The sequence below is a fragment of the Polypterus senegalus genome, chromosome 14 (genome assembly GCF_016835505.1).
Source record: "Polypterus senegalus isolate Bchr_013 chromosome 14, ASM1683550v1, whole genome shotgun sequence".
Classification (NCBI taxonomy): Eukaryota; Metazoa; Chordata; class Cladistia; order Polypteriformes; family Polypteridae; genus Polypterus; species Polypterus senegalus.
Genome location: NC_053167.1, coordinates 28169589 through 28184625, shown reverse-complemented (window position 1 = coordinate 28184625; position 15037 = coordinate 28169589). Strand labels below are relative to the sequence as shown.

Here is a 15037-nt window from a genome sequence, read left to right as displayed (position 1 = left end):
GTTTTGAAATAGTCTTCAATGCACAGACACTGATGGAACAGATGTCAAAATATATTTTTGTAATATTTGATCTATTGCTTGCAAATGAAGGTAGCATGTAAGAGGCTGATCTACATGAGCAATGCACTCCTTGTGCGACTGTATGCTACCACAGTACAAGACTTTGTTACTTCCACATTTCCCAGACACCAACATGGACAGTTGCCACATTGTGAACAGCGCTTAGGAGACAGATGTCTTCCTTGCCCACCATACATCTTGATTGTCATGCATATACTGCACCACGCTGTAGCTTCATGTATTCACACAACCAGAGTCTGGCATATCACTGTAGTTTGGTCGAATACTGCCAAATTCTCAGTTTTCCTTTGAAGTGAAAACTCAAGCAGATCAAGAGATGTAGAGGAAGTGTCCATCATTATACAGTAACCTTACTCAAGCAAAGGGTTCACCAGCAACGGCACAGACATTTTAGCAATGCAGTCTTGACTGTACTGAAATAGGTTTAATGTTGGCAGCAAGATATTTTACCCACTAGATGGCAGCAGAACACAGTTCCAAGTGTTATTCAGGCCTACCAGGTGAAGCGGATCATTACAAGTCCTCCCCCCCTCGTTTGACTTTCGCTTAAAAATATTTACATTGAATTGCAAACGTGAGCCACATTCGGAGTTATCACCAAGGAGATTAACAGAAGACATCACATACATGAAACCCAAGTGAAAAGACACCACAGACCCCGAAGATAACAATAAACTTACAGAACAACAAGGCTGATAAAGGCAACACAGGGACTGGATGAACTCTTAATGGACTCTGCAGTACTTCAGCTGGATTACAAAAACAAACAGAAACCCACACAAAGGATTCATGGTATAGAAAAAAGCATCTGACAACATCCCACACACAGCTAGTACAAATATTACTGTAAAAGGCAATCTCAGAAACTTAAAACAAATGTTCAAATTCACCAAGTGTGCAATTTGAATTGAATATGACTGCACATACAGTATATACTGTGATAGCAATAAAACTGTCTACCTTATAAGCAAACACATAATAGAATGTTCTTCTCCATTTCTGTAATAGAAGAATGTTAATTAGCTGGGGAAGAACTTCTACTCTCTGCTAGAAGTAAGGACTGTGAGATTAGCATCTTACAACTCCATACGGACAGACGCCCGGACCTACTGCATGTCCTGCAAGTGTAAGATAGGAGCTTAAAAAAAATTAACCATACCACAACATTACAAACGGGATCTTTTTTGTAATATGAATCATTCTCTTAACTTTTGTGTGAACAGTTTTGACTTTGAATGTTACTAAAACGTTTAAAAATGAAGATACTTCGATTTGCACACACATCACACTTACTGCCTGGATCGTTCTGTGATATAAGCTGAAGCTGTAGAATTTTAGAAACCTTGGATAAACAAGACTGCAAATAGACCTGTTTACACGGTCTATTTTGTACAAATACTAATGGGACATGGGAGACAACCACTCCCTGAATGTACCAAGCACACAACACACACACAGATTCAATACAGATCAGACAAGGTGTCATGCAGAAAAACTCCCTACTGGAGCTAGTTAAGTGTAAAATTACACAAAAACCAATACTAAAAGCACACTAATATGCATACTGCACAATTACAGCCAGCACCACACACACCATACCAGTCTTCACATACTTATTCAGAGCCCTACATTGGTCACAAATGGACTTACAACAGCACCAAAAGGAGAAAAAGTGAACAGCAACCCTCAAGAGCAGATACAGAACTGAGGGAGGAAAAGGGTGTCTCAGATATCATTAATTTACACAAAACAGATTAATAATTTAAGAGACTTCTTCCCCCAAAAAACATCAGGCATCAAGACTATAAAAAGCACACGTTCCTGCAGACACAAAGTCCAGCCCACTGAACCTCCACACCACAGTTAACATCAGAGGACAGAGAGAACTACATCACTTGGCAGACATCCTCATGAACTGCCCAGCCTGATGGGGATATGATGGAGTGAAAAAGGTGGCTAATCTGCAGAGAGATTTATAGCCAGCCTAAACCCTTCTGCCTCTCCAAACAAGATCAAGTGATAAACACAAGAAACTGCCAAATCTTTCTTCTTAAGGATACTCACAAAACAAACCCAAAGGAATCAAATACAATAAACCTTTAAAATACTCTAATAAGAGTTGGGGTGCCTCATAGCAACAAGGTCCCCTTAAACACAAAAAACAGAGAAATCATTAAGTACATACTGAACACAAAATAACTCAAATATTTCTTGTTAATAAAAATTTTAAATGACAACCAAATCGACACTTCCATAATTATGAATATAAGAAACATCAGCTGTAAATTTAACGCACACAGAAAAGTCATCCCTCCAGACACCCTAAAAATCCTTAAAGCCACATTAAAAAGGTGTAAGGTTTAAGGCCCCCCGAGCTACACAAAACACTGAGTGCTCCACACACCAAGGTCTCAGAATCACAATGAGTAAATTCAATGACAACTACAGAGGCTTAGCATTAAAATTAACTGCAAAAATATGTGCTTACTCTGCAAAATGAGACAATGTGTGCTCCATCAAAGCGGAGCCATTGCTGCACAGATGACAAGCCACCGTCACAAACTAAAGTTTGAAGAGACCACTACAGACCCAATTGCAATTGCCTAGAAATGCTTAAATGTCAAACACTGTATAGGAACACAACTGGACTTTTCTGGGTTTTGGTGCAGCAAAGTACTACCTGGAATAAACTCTATCATATCCCTGAGATCCTGTTCTGAATTAAGCAGCTTAGAAAATGACATCAAAGTCTTCAACCATATCACCATTTCCAAAGCAGGTCACTCTCAGTGGACATCAGAGTCAAATGATTCAATCTGTCATGGGGGTCTGAGCCCATTTTTCACAAGCTTGGAGGACCATCACTCCACACTAGCATTTGTGACCAAAAACACCACAAAAAGCCTGAAAGTAACGTCTACATTTGAGATGTCCTAAAAGTTTGTTTTTTTCCCTCTCTAATGTAAAGGGGTGGGTGTAGAATTAACTAACCCACCCAGACCAAGATGTTTGTCAAAAAATGAAAAACAGAAAGAACACCAAAAGTTATATGATATATGATATAATTTCATTCATTATTGCCCATGATAAATCCATATCACAACAAGTGCTATGGGGGAACTTAACAGACAATGAAAAAAAAAAAAAAAAAACCACATCAATCAAGTTAAATACTAACGAGAATACTCAACAGTAATGTTAAAATATGCATGTTTATAAAATAAGAAAAAGAATCAGAATCAATTTGAATAAAAGTGTGCCCTTTCCAGTGAACGCTCCAGCATACAATATTAGATTGGACACCTTCCCTTTTTATCATCACAGATCAGTTTAAATACCTAGGGGTAAACATCACAAATAAACACAAAGTAAAGTTCATTATCAACAAAATTTTGCCGCCTGTATGGAAAAAATTAAGCAAGACTTGCATAGATGGTCTACCCTTCAGCTCACTTTAGCTGGAAGAATTAACATTGTTAAGATGAGTACATTAGAGGGTTAGCTCAAGTTGGACGGTTGGGAGACAAAGTCAGAGAGGTGAGATTGCGTTGGTTTGGACATGTGCAGAGTACAGATGCTGGGTATATTGGTAGAAGGATGCTAAACATAGAGCTGCCAGGGAAGAGGAAAAGAGGAAGGCCTAAGCGAAGGTTTATGGATGTGGTGAGAGAGGACATGCAGGTGATGGGTGTAACAGAACAAGATACAGAGGACATAAAGATATGGAAGAAGATGATCAGCTGTGGCAACCCCTAATGGGAGCAGCCAAAAGAAAAGGAAGATGAATATCCTTCCTAAGCTTCTCTTTTTATTTGAAAACATTCCAATATTCATCAACAGATAATTTTTTGAGAAATTAGACTCAACAATAATCTAATTTATTTGAAATGCAAAACATCCACGTATCCAAAGGAAGACCCTACAAAGACCTAAGGTGGAAGGTGGCATGGCACTACCTAACTTTCAGTTTTATTACTGGGCAGCGAATATTCGCGCTATAAAAACCTGGACATGGACAGAAATAGATGAACATACATAGGCCTGGTCCACAATAGAAATAAAATGTTGCACCGCTTCTTTATATTCCTTGCTTTGTACACCAGTAAATACAAGCAATCGCCAATATACTAATATCCCAATTGTGCTTCATTCACTCTGAATATGGAACCAATAAAGGAAATACTTTAAGACAGAGAAGGTTGTATCTGTGGCACCTCAGCATGATAACCACCTTTTTCCTCCCCCTCAAATGTAGGCAGCTTTCACTGTCTGGAAAACATTCAGGATTAAATCACTTAGAGATCTGTACATAGACAACGTCTTTGTATCCTATGAACAATAATACTCCAAATGTAACCTCCAGCAACACATTTCTTTCACTACCTCCAAATTAGAAACTTTGTTAAACAAAATCTGCCCGACTTTCCTCACCTAACATCTACTTTTACTCCAAAAAAAAAACTTGATCAGCCTTGAGGACTCAAACAACATTTCTCTAACATATAAAAACATTTTAAAGTCCCTCCCTTTCAAAGATCCCAGAATATATTGGGAAAAGGATCTCTCACTCAACATTTCGGAGAAGGAATGGAAGGCAGCAATGCACAGAATTTACTGTAACTCCATATGTACAAAGCATACAATTTTCAACTTAAAATCATCTATTGAGCACAGCTGTCTTGTTTAAAATTGTCTAAAATGTTTCCAGGGCAAGATCCAACTTGGGAACATTGCAATCAAGTTCCAGCCTCACTGGGCCACATGTTTTGAGCCTGCACCAAATTAACATAATTCTGGATCAAAACTTTTAAATACCTATCAGACAGCCATGGTGTCACAATCTCTCCTAACCCATTAATAGCTGTGTTTGGTGTACTTCCTGATGGGCTTAAAGTGGAGAAGGACAAGCAAACTGTGATTGCCTATACTACAGTATTGGCACGTAGACTTATATTGCTCAACTGGAAGAATCCTAACTCAACTCTTTTCAGTCATTGGGTAACCAATGTTATACTTGAAATTGGAAAAAATTAAATACTCACTCAAAGGATCTGTGCAAAACATTTTAAAATCTGGCAGGATCTAATTAATAATATTTTGGAATAAGCATTTAAATTGAGGAAGAGGATTCTCTTCCCCTTTTTATTCTATTTATTTACTTATCTTTTCTATTATTAAAGTTTCACTATGTTGGCCTAGCTCTCTTTATCATGGCTGGGGGTTGACTGGATTTGAACCTAATTTTGCAAAACTGGACTTGCTTGTATGGAATATTGTTTGATTTTAATAAATTGAATAAAATGTTATTTAAAAAAGTGACATGACACCATTCTAGTGCAAGACATATTCCCTCAGAGAGTTGTGAATAATCCTCATATTTCACATATAATCTTTTAGGTTAGTGATTCTCAACCTTTTTGGCCTTGGGACCCAATTTTATTGTTTGCTGTTCAATGATGACAATTCATTAGCAGCAATTTTAGTGTAAACTAGAAAGTACTTTCCCTTGAATGACACACATAGCAAATTAAGAGTAAATGCATATTCAGCATGTATACATTCTACATAATAAATTGAAAACACATGGTACTCATTCAAAAATAACTTGACACATGGGTGCTTAACTCTAAATCAAATTCAGTGTCCATTTGTCTTATTAGGGAAATTGGGGCTGTGGGGTGGAATAAGAGGGATGAGTTTCCTGAAGGAAATATTGTGGGACAAAAATATAATATGGGGGGTTTATTTTATACTAGCAAAATACCCGCGCTTCGCAGCGGAGAAGTAGTGTGTTAAAGAAGCAATGAAAAGAAAAGGAAACATTTTGAAAATAACGTAAACTGATTGTCAATGTAATTGTTTTGTCACTGTTGTGAGTGATGAGTGTTGTTGTCATATATATATATATTTACACACACACACATAAACATATATATATATATATACATATCTATACATATACACATATATACATACATATATATATACATACATACACACACACATATATAAACATATATATACATATACATACATATCTACATATATACACACACAGCTATTTCAGTATCAGTGCAATACGCTGTTTGTTAAAACGGTTGACTCCGCTCTTACGTGCAATAACAAATCAAATCATTCAGTTGTCTTTGCTCATATGTCATTTTAGAGCTGGACGCCTGGCATCTTTTTTTGGCCACAGGTTCGTTTCTGTTTGCTGTGAGGTTCTGTGTTGTGGAGATTCTCAGGATGGATTGCAGGTGCTCATCAGTGAGGCGACTCCTGTGTGCTGTTTTGTTAGTCTTTATCACTGAGAAGAGCTTCTCACACAGATATGTGCTACCAAACATGCACAAGGTTCGAGCGCATGTAGACGGACTTTTTGTTCATCAAAGTCACCAAAGCGCCGTGCAAACTCAGTGCGCAGTGCGCTCAGTTTATCAGCAAAGTGCGTATTTGGGAACACCGTAGTGACGACTTGGTTTAACAGTACTTGGCAACAGGGAAAGTGGGGCAAGGTGCACTGGTGCATTTGTGTCTCCCATAAAAGCAGCTTCACTTGAAATCACTTTGTGATTGTGCACGGGTTAAAACGTCCGCTGAAGTGTCAGATTCTTATTTAATTATGCTGTTTTCTGTATCTTTTGAATTGCATTCAGGTTACCCTGATGCAAGGCAGCTGAAGCGCTGCATTATGGGATCTGTAGTTTATTGTGTTACCAGCGCTTCATATACCCGGGTTTTAATAACAATAATACAGTATATAAAATGATCTCGGGGCGGATATAATTACACGCCGGGCGGATGTGGCCCGGCCCTTGAGTTTGACACATATGGACTAAATAGAACTTGAAAAGATATGTTTTTTCAAATGTGATTGCGCAATTCAGATAGAGTTGACGCGCACTACAGCCTGCATGCCTCAATGAGTCATCCTCCCCTCGCTCTTACTTTTTTACCGTTCATCTAATGAATACACTGAGTATGGCTTTACCAAAACAATCATTGATGGCGAATAAAGTATCCATTATTCGAGTATGTAGAGCGGGATATATATATATATACATATATATATATACCCGCGTATCAGCGAGAAGTAGTGTGTTAAAAAGGTAGAAAAGAAAAGGAAACATTTTAAAAATAACGTAACATGACTGTCAATATACAGTATTTGTTTTGTGAGTGTTACTGAGTGTTGCTGTCATCAAGGATTTGATTATCATTATTTCTTTCAATCAGGTTCGTATTTGTAGGATGTGTTGTGTTCAAGTTACATTCCGTGTTTGTCAATCGTTGTAAAGATGACAGGTTTCATTCATCGATTCGTTTTTTACTGCATCAATAAACAGCTCGTCTTCTTCTTTATCTGAGACCTGACACACTGCATGCACGGGTTTTTACACTGTCTTCCTTTAGCGGGACATTGACTTTTTCCACCGTGTGCTTTGTTTCGCAGTAGCTGGATTTATGAATATGCTTATCAGGCGCTTCATATTTTTTGCTGCCTTTTCAATTGTGTAATTCGGTTTTTGTTCAGCGCTCTTTGGAACTGTTGCCTTTTATCTGTGCACTGCGTCAGTTCACGTGAGCCGCTCGGTGTACAGGCATCGAAGGTTCCCAGCTGTGCTGGTTCCATCTCGTGCTATGTCCGTGGCTGTATTTAATGTTACCTTAGTCCTGGCACTTAAAACTTTCTCTCGCAGTTTCGCTGAGTTTGTGTCAAACACCACCCTGACCATCTCATCTTCCTCTCCATAAGCACAGTCCTTCACCCGTGAATATTTACCCGTGGCAGTTTGCTATTGGATTGCCGCTGACGGACGGCCTTATATGGGCAGGCACTAAATTACAAACGCCAGCGGCAGCCTGTCTATGAACTTAATTTAAAGTGTAGGTTTACATCGTGCTTTGTTTCCGAAGTAGCAGAACTCATGAATATGGTTGTATATGTCACTCACTCGCTTCTTATTGTTTCGCTGCCTTCTCAATTATATAATGCATGTTTTCTTAAGAGCTTTTTTGAGCTCTTCCTGGTTTTCTATGTACTGCGTGATTACGTGGGAGGCGTGATGATGTCACACGAAACTCCGCCCCCACGGCGTTCAAGCTCATCTCCATTACAGTAAACGGAGAAAAACTGCTTCCAGTTATGACCATTACGCGTAGAATTTCGATATAAAACCTGCCCAACTTTTGTAAGGAAGCTGTAAGGAATGAACCTGCCAAATTTCAGCCTTCCACCCACACGGGAAGTTGGAGAATTAGTGATGAGTCAGTGAGTGAGTCAGTGAGTCAGTGAGTGAGTGAGTGAGTGAGTGAGTGAGTGAGGGCTTTGCCTTTTATTAGTATAGATGAATTACGTTCCTAAGGAAATCAACTTCCCTACCTACTACATTTTCCCTACCCCAGAATGCATGATGAAACCATCTCCCAACAGTAACCAATATTAAGAACAGCCATTGCGCTTCAACTTATCTCAAAGCTCATGTATAACTTGTTAGGGGACATAGTGGCCTTGGATTGATGTCATCTGAGAAGGCCATGTTTGTCCTGCCCCAACCTGTTTTAATCCTGTAAATTTTATAACTTTATTAATCAGAGTCAGAGTTCCAGCTAGGTGTGAATGTAAATGTAGGAATTATATTAGTTTGCAGAGTTCTTTGAAGTTTTTGGCTAACCTTCACAACATTAGAATCTAATTTTTTGAATATATTTCAGTAAAACAGTTACATTTTATGATGACAATTACCAAAGCAACAGCAAAATGCAGAAAGAACAGAATCAGATTTTAAGGCAGTCTTGATTATTTAAATGACTACATTTACATTTCTCAAATTGTTTGGATTACAAATAAAATTCTGATTGCATGTTATATTTAGGGATAAAAAGTATTTTGACTTATTCATTTTTTAAACGAGTCGTTAATATCAGAACACTGGCTTACATGTTATGAAATCAAGTCAAATATCTAATCGTTGTGGATAACAAAAGGTGGTCAGTCATTTGCTAAATATTCTTTATGTAGCGCAATATATGGCATGGAGATGGTGTACCGGAATGCATATTAAAAGTCGGAAAGGATTTTTCATCAGAATAATTTGAATTTTTTTTACAGTTGTAGCCAGAAATAGTTTACTAAATAGCTAGCATTGGCAATATAATGTACATATAGATGAATATGTGACAAATCTTTTTTTCTCAATAGATCAGTGTTCCCGTTTTTGAAAACAACGTTTATTAAGCGTCTAAATTAATAAACTATACTTAAGATATTATTTTCAAGTTTTTCAGAATAGGGGAAAAGCCTCAAAATGGAGGGGACATGGCTTGCAATGAGGCGGGATTTAGATCGCAGCACCTGGCAACGCCGAGAGAGCGCAGGGAGGACTCCTAATCTTAACGTACCCTGATTTTAACCATTTATACTACCTGATAACCACAACTTCCGCTGTGAAACTGCTGGTGTAGACCTGGGGTGACGTTGCGACGCAGCAGCAATATCTACTTGGAATTATGTGCAATGACACGTCATACTTTGGGTGCCTGCTGCCTTGTTGTACAAACGTGCTGGAATTTGTAAATCCTTAACATTTTCATTTTTATAAAAAAAAAAGTATAACGATTTACTTCTGTAAGTGGCATGCTTTGTTTCAAAATGTCTTTATAGTTTGGAAGGCTTTATCGCCCCAGATAACACAAAACAACAATGCATTATGGTAGACTTATATCTGTACCATAGAAAATCTGGCTTGATTGTTCTTTTTGACATTCCTCTTTGGTTAAGGTTTGTGGAATCTTGTCAGGTTGCTATGAAATTGGACGAGATCATAGCAGGTAATGCCACGGGGCAATTGAGGAACTTGTCTATGTTAGCTTTCTTAACGAAGCGTGCTGTGTAGAACAGATCTGCTCGTAACTGGACTTATGTCGTTTTAGCACAAATGTACATTTGACGGGGTGCAGTGTAATAAGTAGCCCCATAAAAAATAAAGAAATGTTTTTGTTTATCTTTATTGACGACGCATCAAGGGCCCTCAGGCTGAGGAAACACTGCTTTAGGCTGAGTAAATGAGCAACAGTAGTAGAAATAATCTTACGGATCGTCAGCCGTAATATACTAGAAAAAATGCAGTTCTCTTGATACGATGAACTTGCAAGATGTTCGGTAAATAAAGTGGTGCCAGCTTCCCGTCAAATACTTTCACGAGGGCGCATGCTCTGTTTGCAGGATATTAGGCGCGTAGCCGGTTCCCGCGTGTCGTACCTAGCAGTCAATGCGCGCAAAAGGTTCATGTGTCGTGTGCACAAACACCAGCACGTCTTTCGAGTTCAGAGTTACTGAAGAAACGGAAAAACATGGGAAATATTGCGATATAGTGCAGGAGGTGAGCCTGTATCGACAATACTTTAATATATCTGACTACTTTATCTTTTGATCTCATATGCGTTTTGTGATTACGGCTTAACTAATAGGCGAACTGAAGCTTGAACTTCTCATCTGTTCAGTTTTTGAAAGCAGTTCCATTTGTGTAGACGTTTTCGAGAGATTTCGACAGTTAATGATTGTCGCAATTTTTGGACTGGTAAATGAATACTTGAGTAGATGGGAGGCGTAGCCAGTTAAGTCCAGAATGTTTAAATCGGTTGCGTTTATTTATATATTTTTAATTAGTACAATCTACAAAAGCAAGCTTTTAAAAGTTTTTAGCTAAGCTTCAATATATTAATAAGCTAATTCAGAAAGTGATTGATGGATGAAACTAATTATAGTGTATAGGAGTGGTTAGAAAAATGTAAATAGGATTTGGAAATATCGTCTTTCTCGTATTTTCGGTTGGCCTGTCGTTAATTACAGTTTTTTAAAATTTTTTTTTAGAAACGGTGCCTTTTTGATTCAGATTTACCTTAATTGGTGATGTGAGGGACGTACAAATGGCGAAAGTATAAAGTCTCGTTCTTAATTATTGGACGGGTGAGTGAATAAAAGTGTCCAGGCAAGGAGTGTTAAATCGTCTCATGGCTTTGTCACGAACAGTTATTGTAATAAAAAGAACACAGTGCCTTGCCTTTTCGTCATTCTAATGTGTATTTTACCTTCTTGAGGAAAACAAATTACAAGAATAGCATGTCAGAGTGCATTTAAGACAATTTTAAAACATCTTTTTCTTTATTTTTAAATTTTGAGTCAAAGATATAAATCAATGAACTGAGATACAGGTGAAAATGATACACAGCTGTTGACTGTTTCTATTTTATTTTATAGCCTCATGTTGCATGTGATGTAAGTGTTCATGATATCAGCAGGACAGAATATGCAGGTATTGTTATGTGACTTTTTTTAATTTGAAGGGTATTGTGCTGTTCATTGCAATAAACTGAGTTTAGTATAAGTGCTAAGTTTAGCTAATATGACAACTACATTACATACCTACATAATCATCTGCAAGGGACAATCATAATTTTGCTGTTAAAGGAAATCTTCCTTATATTCAACATAATTCTCTTGTCCTCTTTACAAATAATGTAGTAGTGGTCTGATAACAAACAGGTAGAACAAAGATTAGCACTGTTGCCTCAACAGCTCCAGAGTCCTTGGACTGGTTTGAGTCCTGCCTGTCTTGAGTTTGTAAATTCTTCCAATGTCTATGTGTTTTTTCTCCAGATACAGTACTTTACTTTGATTTTAACTACCCACCCCGCAAAAACATGCAGATTAGGTTGATCTGTGACACTTAACTGGCCCAGTATGAGTGAGTGTTCAATGTGTTAAACTGTGGCCCCATCCAGGGTTGCTTTCTATTCTTGGCCCTCTGCTGCCAGAATAATTCCTGCCTCCTGTTAAGTCTGAATTGGATATCTGAGTTAAAGGAGTGGATGAATGAATAATATTGTAGCTTAACAACAAAAAAAATCCCTTATTTCTTGGCTGAAAGTGGTTTCCAAAACTCAAGTAAAAGCTTAATACCTGTAATTTCATAAAAGTTAATATGTGTCCTTGAGAAAGAAGTTGTACTTAATTCGATTGATTATAGGATATATTGTGTTTACTTTCTTATAACTTATGATGTGAAAGAGAAACAAAATTAAATAAAAGGTGTTTTTATCTGTCTTTACCAGCTGGAAAAAGTAATTGAAGACGTTTTCAAAAGGAATGAGTTTCTGAGTTTAGAACAGTTTTTGGGAGATCAGTGCAATGAGAAAACGAAGCACAAATGCACCAAAGACTTTATTAACAAACTGAATACAGTTATATGCAGGGTATGAAAGTTTCTATATGAATGTTTCCCAAGTCTTGTCTGATATGTAGTATTTTTTTGAATTGAAAAGTTATTTTATTTCAATCTTATTTTTACAGTCTGATTTAAGTCTTGACTGATTTTGTTTTATGAAAGTAAACCTTCAAACACACTTGTATTTTACAGACATTAATGAATGGCATGTATTAGTAACATTTTTCAGAAGCTGTTTGGCTTATTTCATTATGTATTTTTTGAAACTTTTCTGTTACAGGAATTTGAGCAACACAATGCCAAGAATGTATTACTTATGTTGACCTGTGTGCTTAAGTGTGGGAGAAGCCTGAACATTCAGGGATGCGATGGCATTGCAGTAATGCTTAAGCAAGGTCTTGTTGAAAAGATAAGTTTCCTTGTGCTTTTAATGAGTATACTTACATTTTCAGCATTTTATCCTTGCATTTTTAGAATTCTGGGAATCATTTACAAAGTTATTGTTTACAAAAATTTGTTAGTTAACTGGCCATAAGCTTACAGTATTTTCACCAACTTAATAGTAATTCTACATGGTCCTAATCTGAATTTGTACAGTAGTGTTCATGCTTTATATCACATGCTGTTGACAATTAAAAATGTCATGTGTAATATTAACATCTTTTAATGAAAATCTATTGATAGACATATTTTTCATTTTTGTATTTAACTTTAGATGTAATCCTACAGAAATTTAAAATCAGTATGTGGTATTTGAATTTTCATCTTAATGAAATTTAACAGCATCATTTTAAAGGAACAATGATTCATTAATGTACTTACTGAGCAGATATAAAAGTCAAAGGTGAAACAGAATACCAAAAATAACAAAGTTAGTGTTTCCTATACTTTAAGGACTGTCATTGGTAATCGTTGGTGTATGTGTTTTTGTAATCTCAATTTGTGAAAAAAAGTACTTGGGTCAGTGGCCTAATTTGGTTCATGTAGAATGTAACTGTAAAGTCTTGCTTTTCTGCAAAGGAAAATACTTTTTTAAGGCAGCACACAAAAAAACTAATTTTCTTTTTTGCCCTGGAAAGGTCAAGGGTATTTCTCACAATTGCATAGTGCAGAATTGAAAAATAGTCAGTGTATTTGTCTGTGGGATCCACATCTGACTTCCAGAGGTGTTTTTGTATTATTAGTGTTGCAGTAATAGATGTCTATACAGAGTTGTTCAGTGGTTAACTGAGAGGAAAATACTGCACACCACCATTATTTACTCTGAAAAAGATGGAATTGATTTAAACTACTGAGCTCAAAGCTTTGCACACATAGTACCATGGAAACAAAAGTTAGGTCTTTCTTCCTAAATGCAGCGTGGCAAACAAAACAAAGTACATTGAAAGTTCTAACAAATGCCCTTTCCAGCTTTAGAAGTGATGTCTCTCTCTTTTTTTTTTCTTTGTGACGATCCATGATGCAAGCATGACAATTAAAATGTGGTGCTCATTTAAATAAAGAATTGTTTAACTAAAAATATATATTATTGTATTTAAAAAATGCCACTGCATATCATCGGCTGTGTGGTAACATGTAAATAAGTAAAATGCATATATGAGAGAATTTAATATATTTGAAGATTAACTTTTTAAATAGATTTTCAAGACATTCTAGCTGTCCATTCAGTACTCCCAACAAACATTGAGTTTAAACTCATAATATTCCCTATTCCTTTAATCAGGTGGCACAGTAATCTCATAATTGCAAACACAGCAATTCAGACATGTTATGTAGGAAGTAAATTGCACAGTGATGGCACTGACACTGTAATTTCTTAACTGTTTTGCAGTAAATGTAAGAAAAGTGCATAGTTGGTTATTGAATTGTGTTGCTGTGCATACATATACTGTAATAACAAAGCACAGACAGTGATAAATTTTGGAGCACCTGCAGGAAATCCCTGTAAAATTGATGCCTTAAAAAGGAGAAATAATATCGGTTAAAGTGTTATGTTTCAGAAGGGAGTCTGGATATAACCACCAGATGGTGATGGTTTCCGGTTAAGACCGTTTTAACCGGGTGGAGGCATGTCTAGGTGGATGGACACATGAAGTTTTGTTAACTGTAGAAAGCTGTCAATCTTCTGGTCTGCAGAGGGAGAGAAAGAGAAGGCGTTATTGTAGGGTACCAGCCCCTGGGGAATTACTGTCATCGGAGTCCTTAAACTGTGATGCCATTGACCCCCAAACTTAAGACACAGTAATACCCAACACGAGTCTGGCTTTAAATAAAAGGTATTAATTTATCCCATTCACCCATACAATAATCACCCATCAAAAAATCAATAATTACAATAATTCTATCTATTCTTTATCCAAGAGTGTCGCCCTCTGCCTCCCAACTCTGACTCCCTGATGTGTTCAAGCAAAACCTGGGACTGTGTGACGATTCGGGTTCGGCTTCATGCTCCCATCACTGTTCAGGAGCCTATGAAACCAACACCGTCGGTAATGTCACCGATGAGCTAGACAGTAGAGGCAACAACTGAGCAAGGGGATGGTTCAAAAGTGCAAAAGTGCTTTTATTAAAATAGTCAAACAAAAACAAAGTGTTCAAATAAAGTGCAGTGCTTTCAAAGTTCAATAAATAATCCAATAAAAGAAAAATGTGGAGGTTAAAATCTATAAATAGAAACAAAGACAATCCTTAAAACCAGAGGTTAAAATGTTCACCGGGAAGCAGTCTTT

At 37.0% G+C, this 15037-nt stretch overlaps 1 long non-coding RNA gene across 1 annotated transcript; it reads left to right on the top strand.

The window, feature by feature from the left end:
• The first annotated feature begins 10351 nt into the window (after positions 1–10351).
• Positions 10352–12331, top strand: LOC120515259. The gene is made up of 4 exons (XR_005630623.1): positions 10352–10463; positions 10955–11050; positions 11342–11396; positions 12196–12331. It is a non-coding gene; the product is annotated as an uncharacterized LOC120515259 (long non-coding RNA).
• The last annotated feature ends 2706 nt before the right edge of the window (positions 12332–15037 follow it).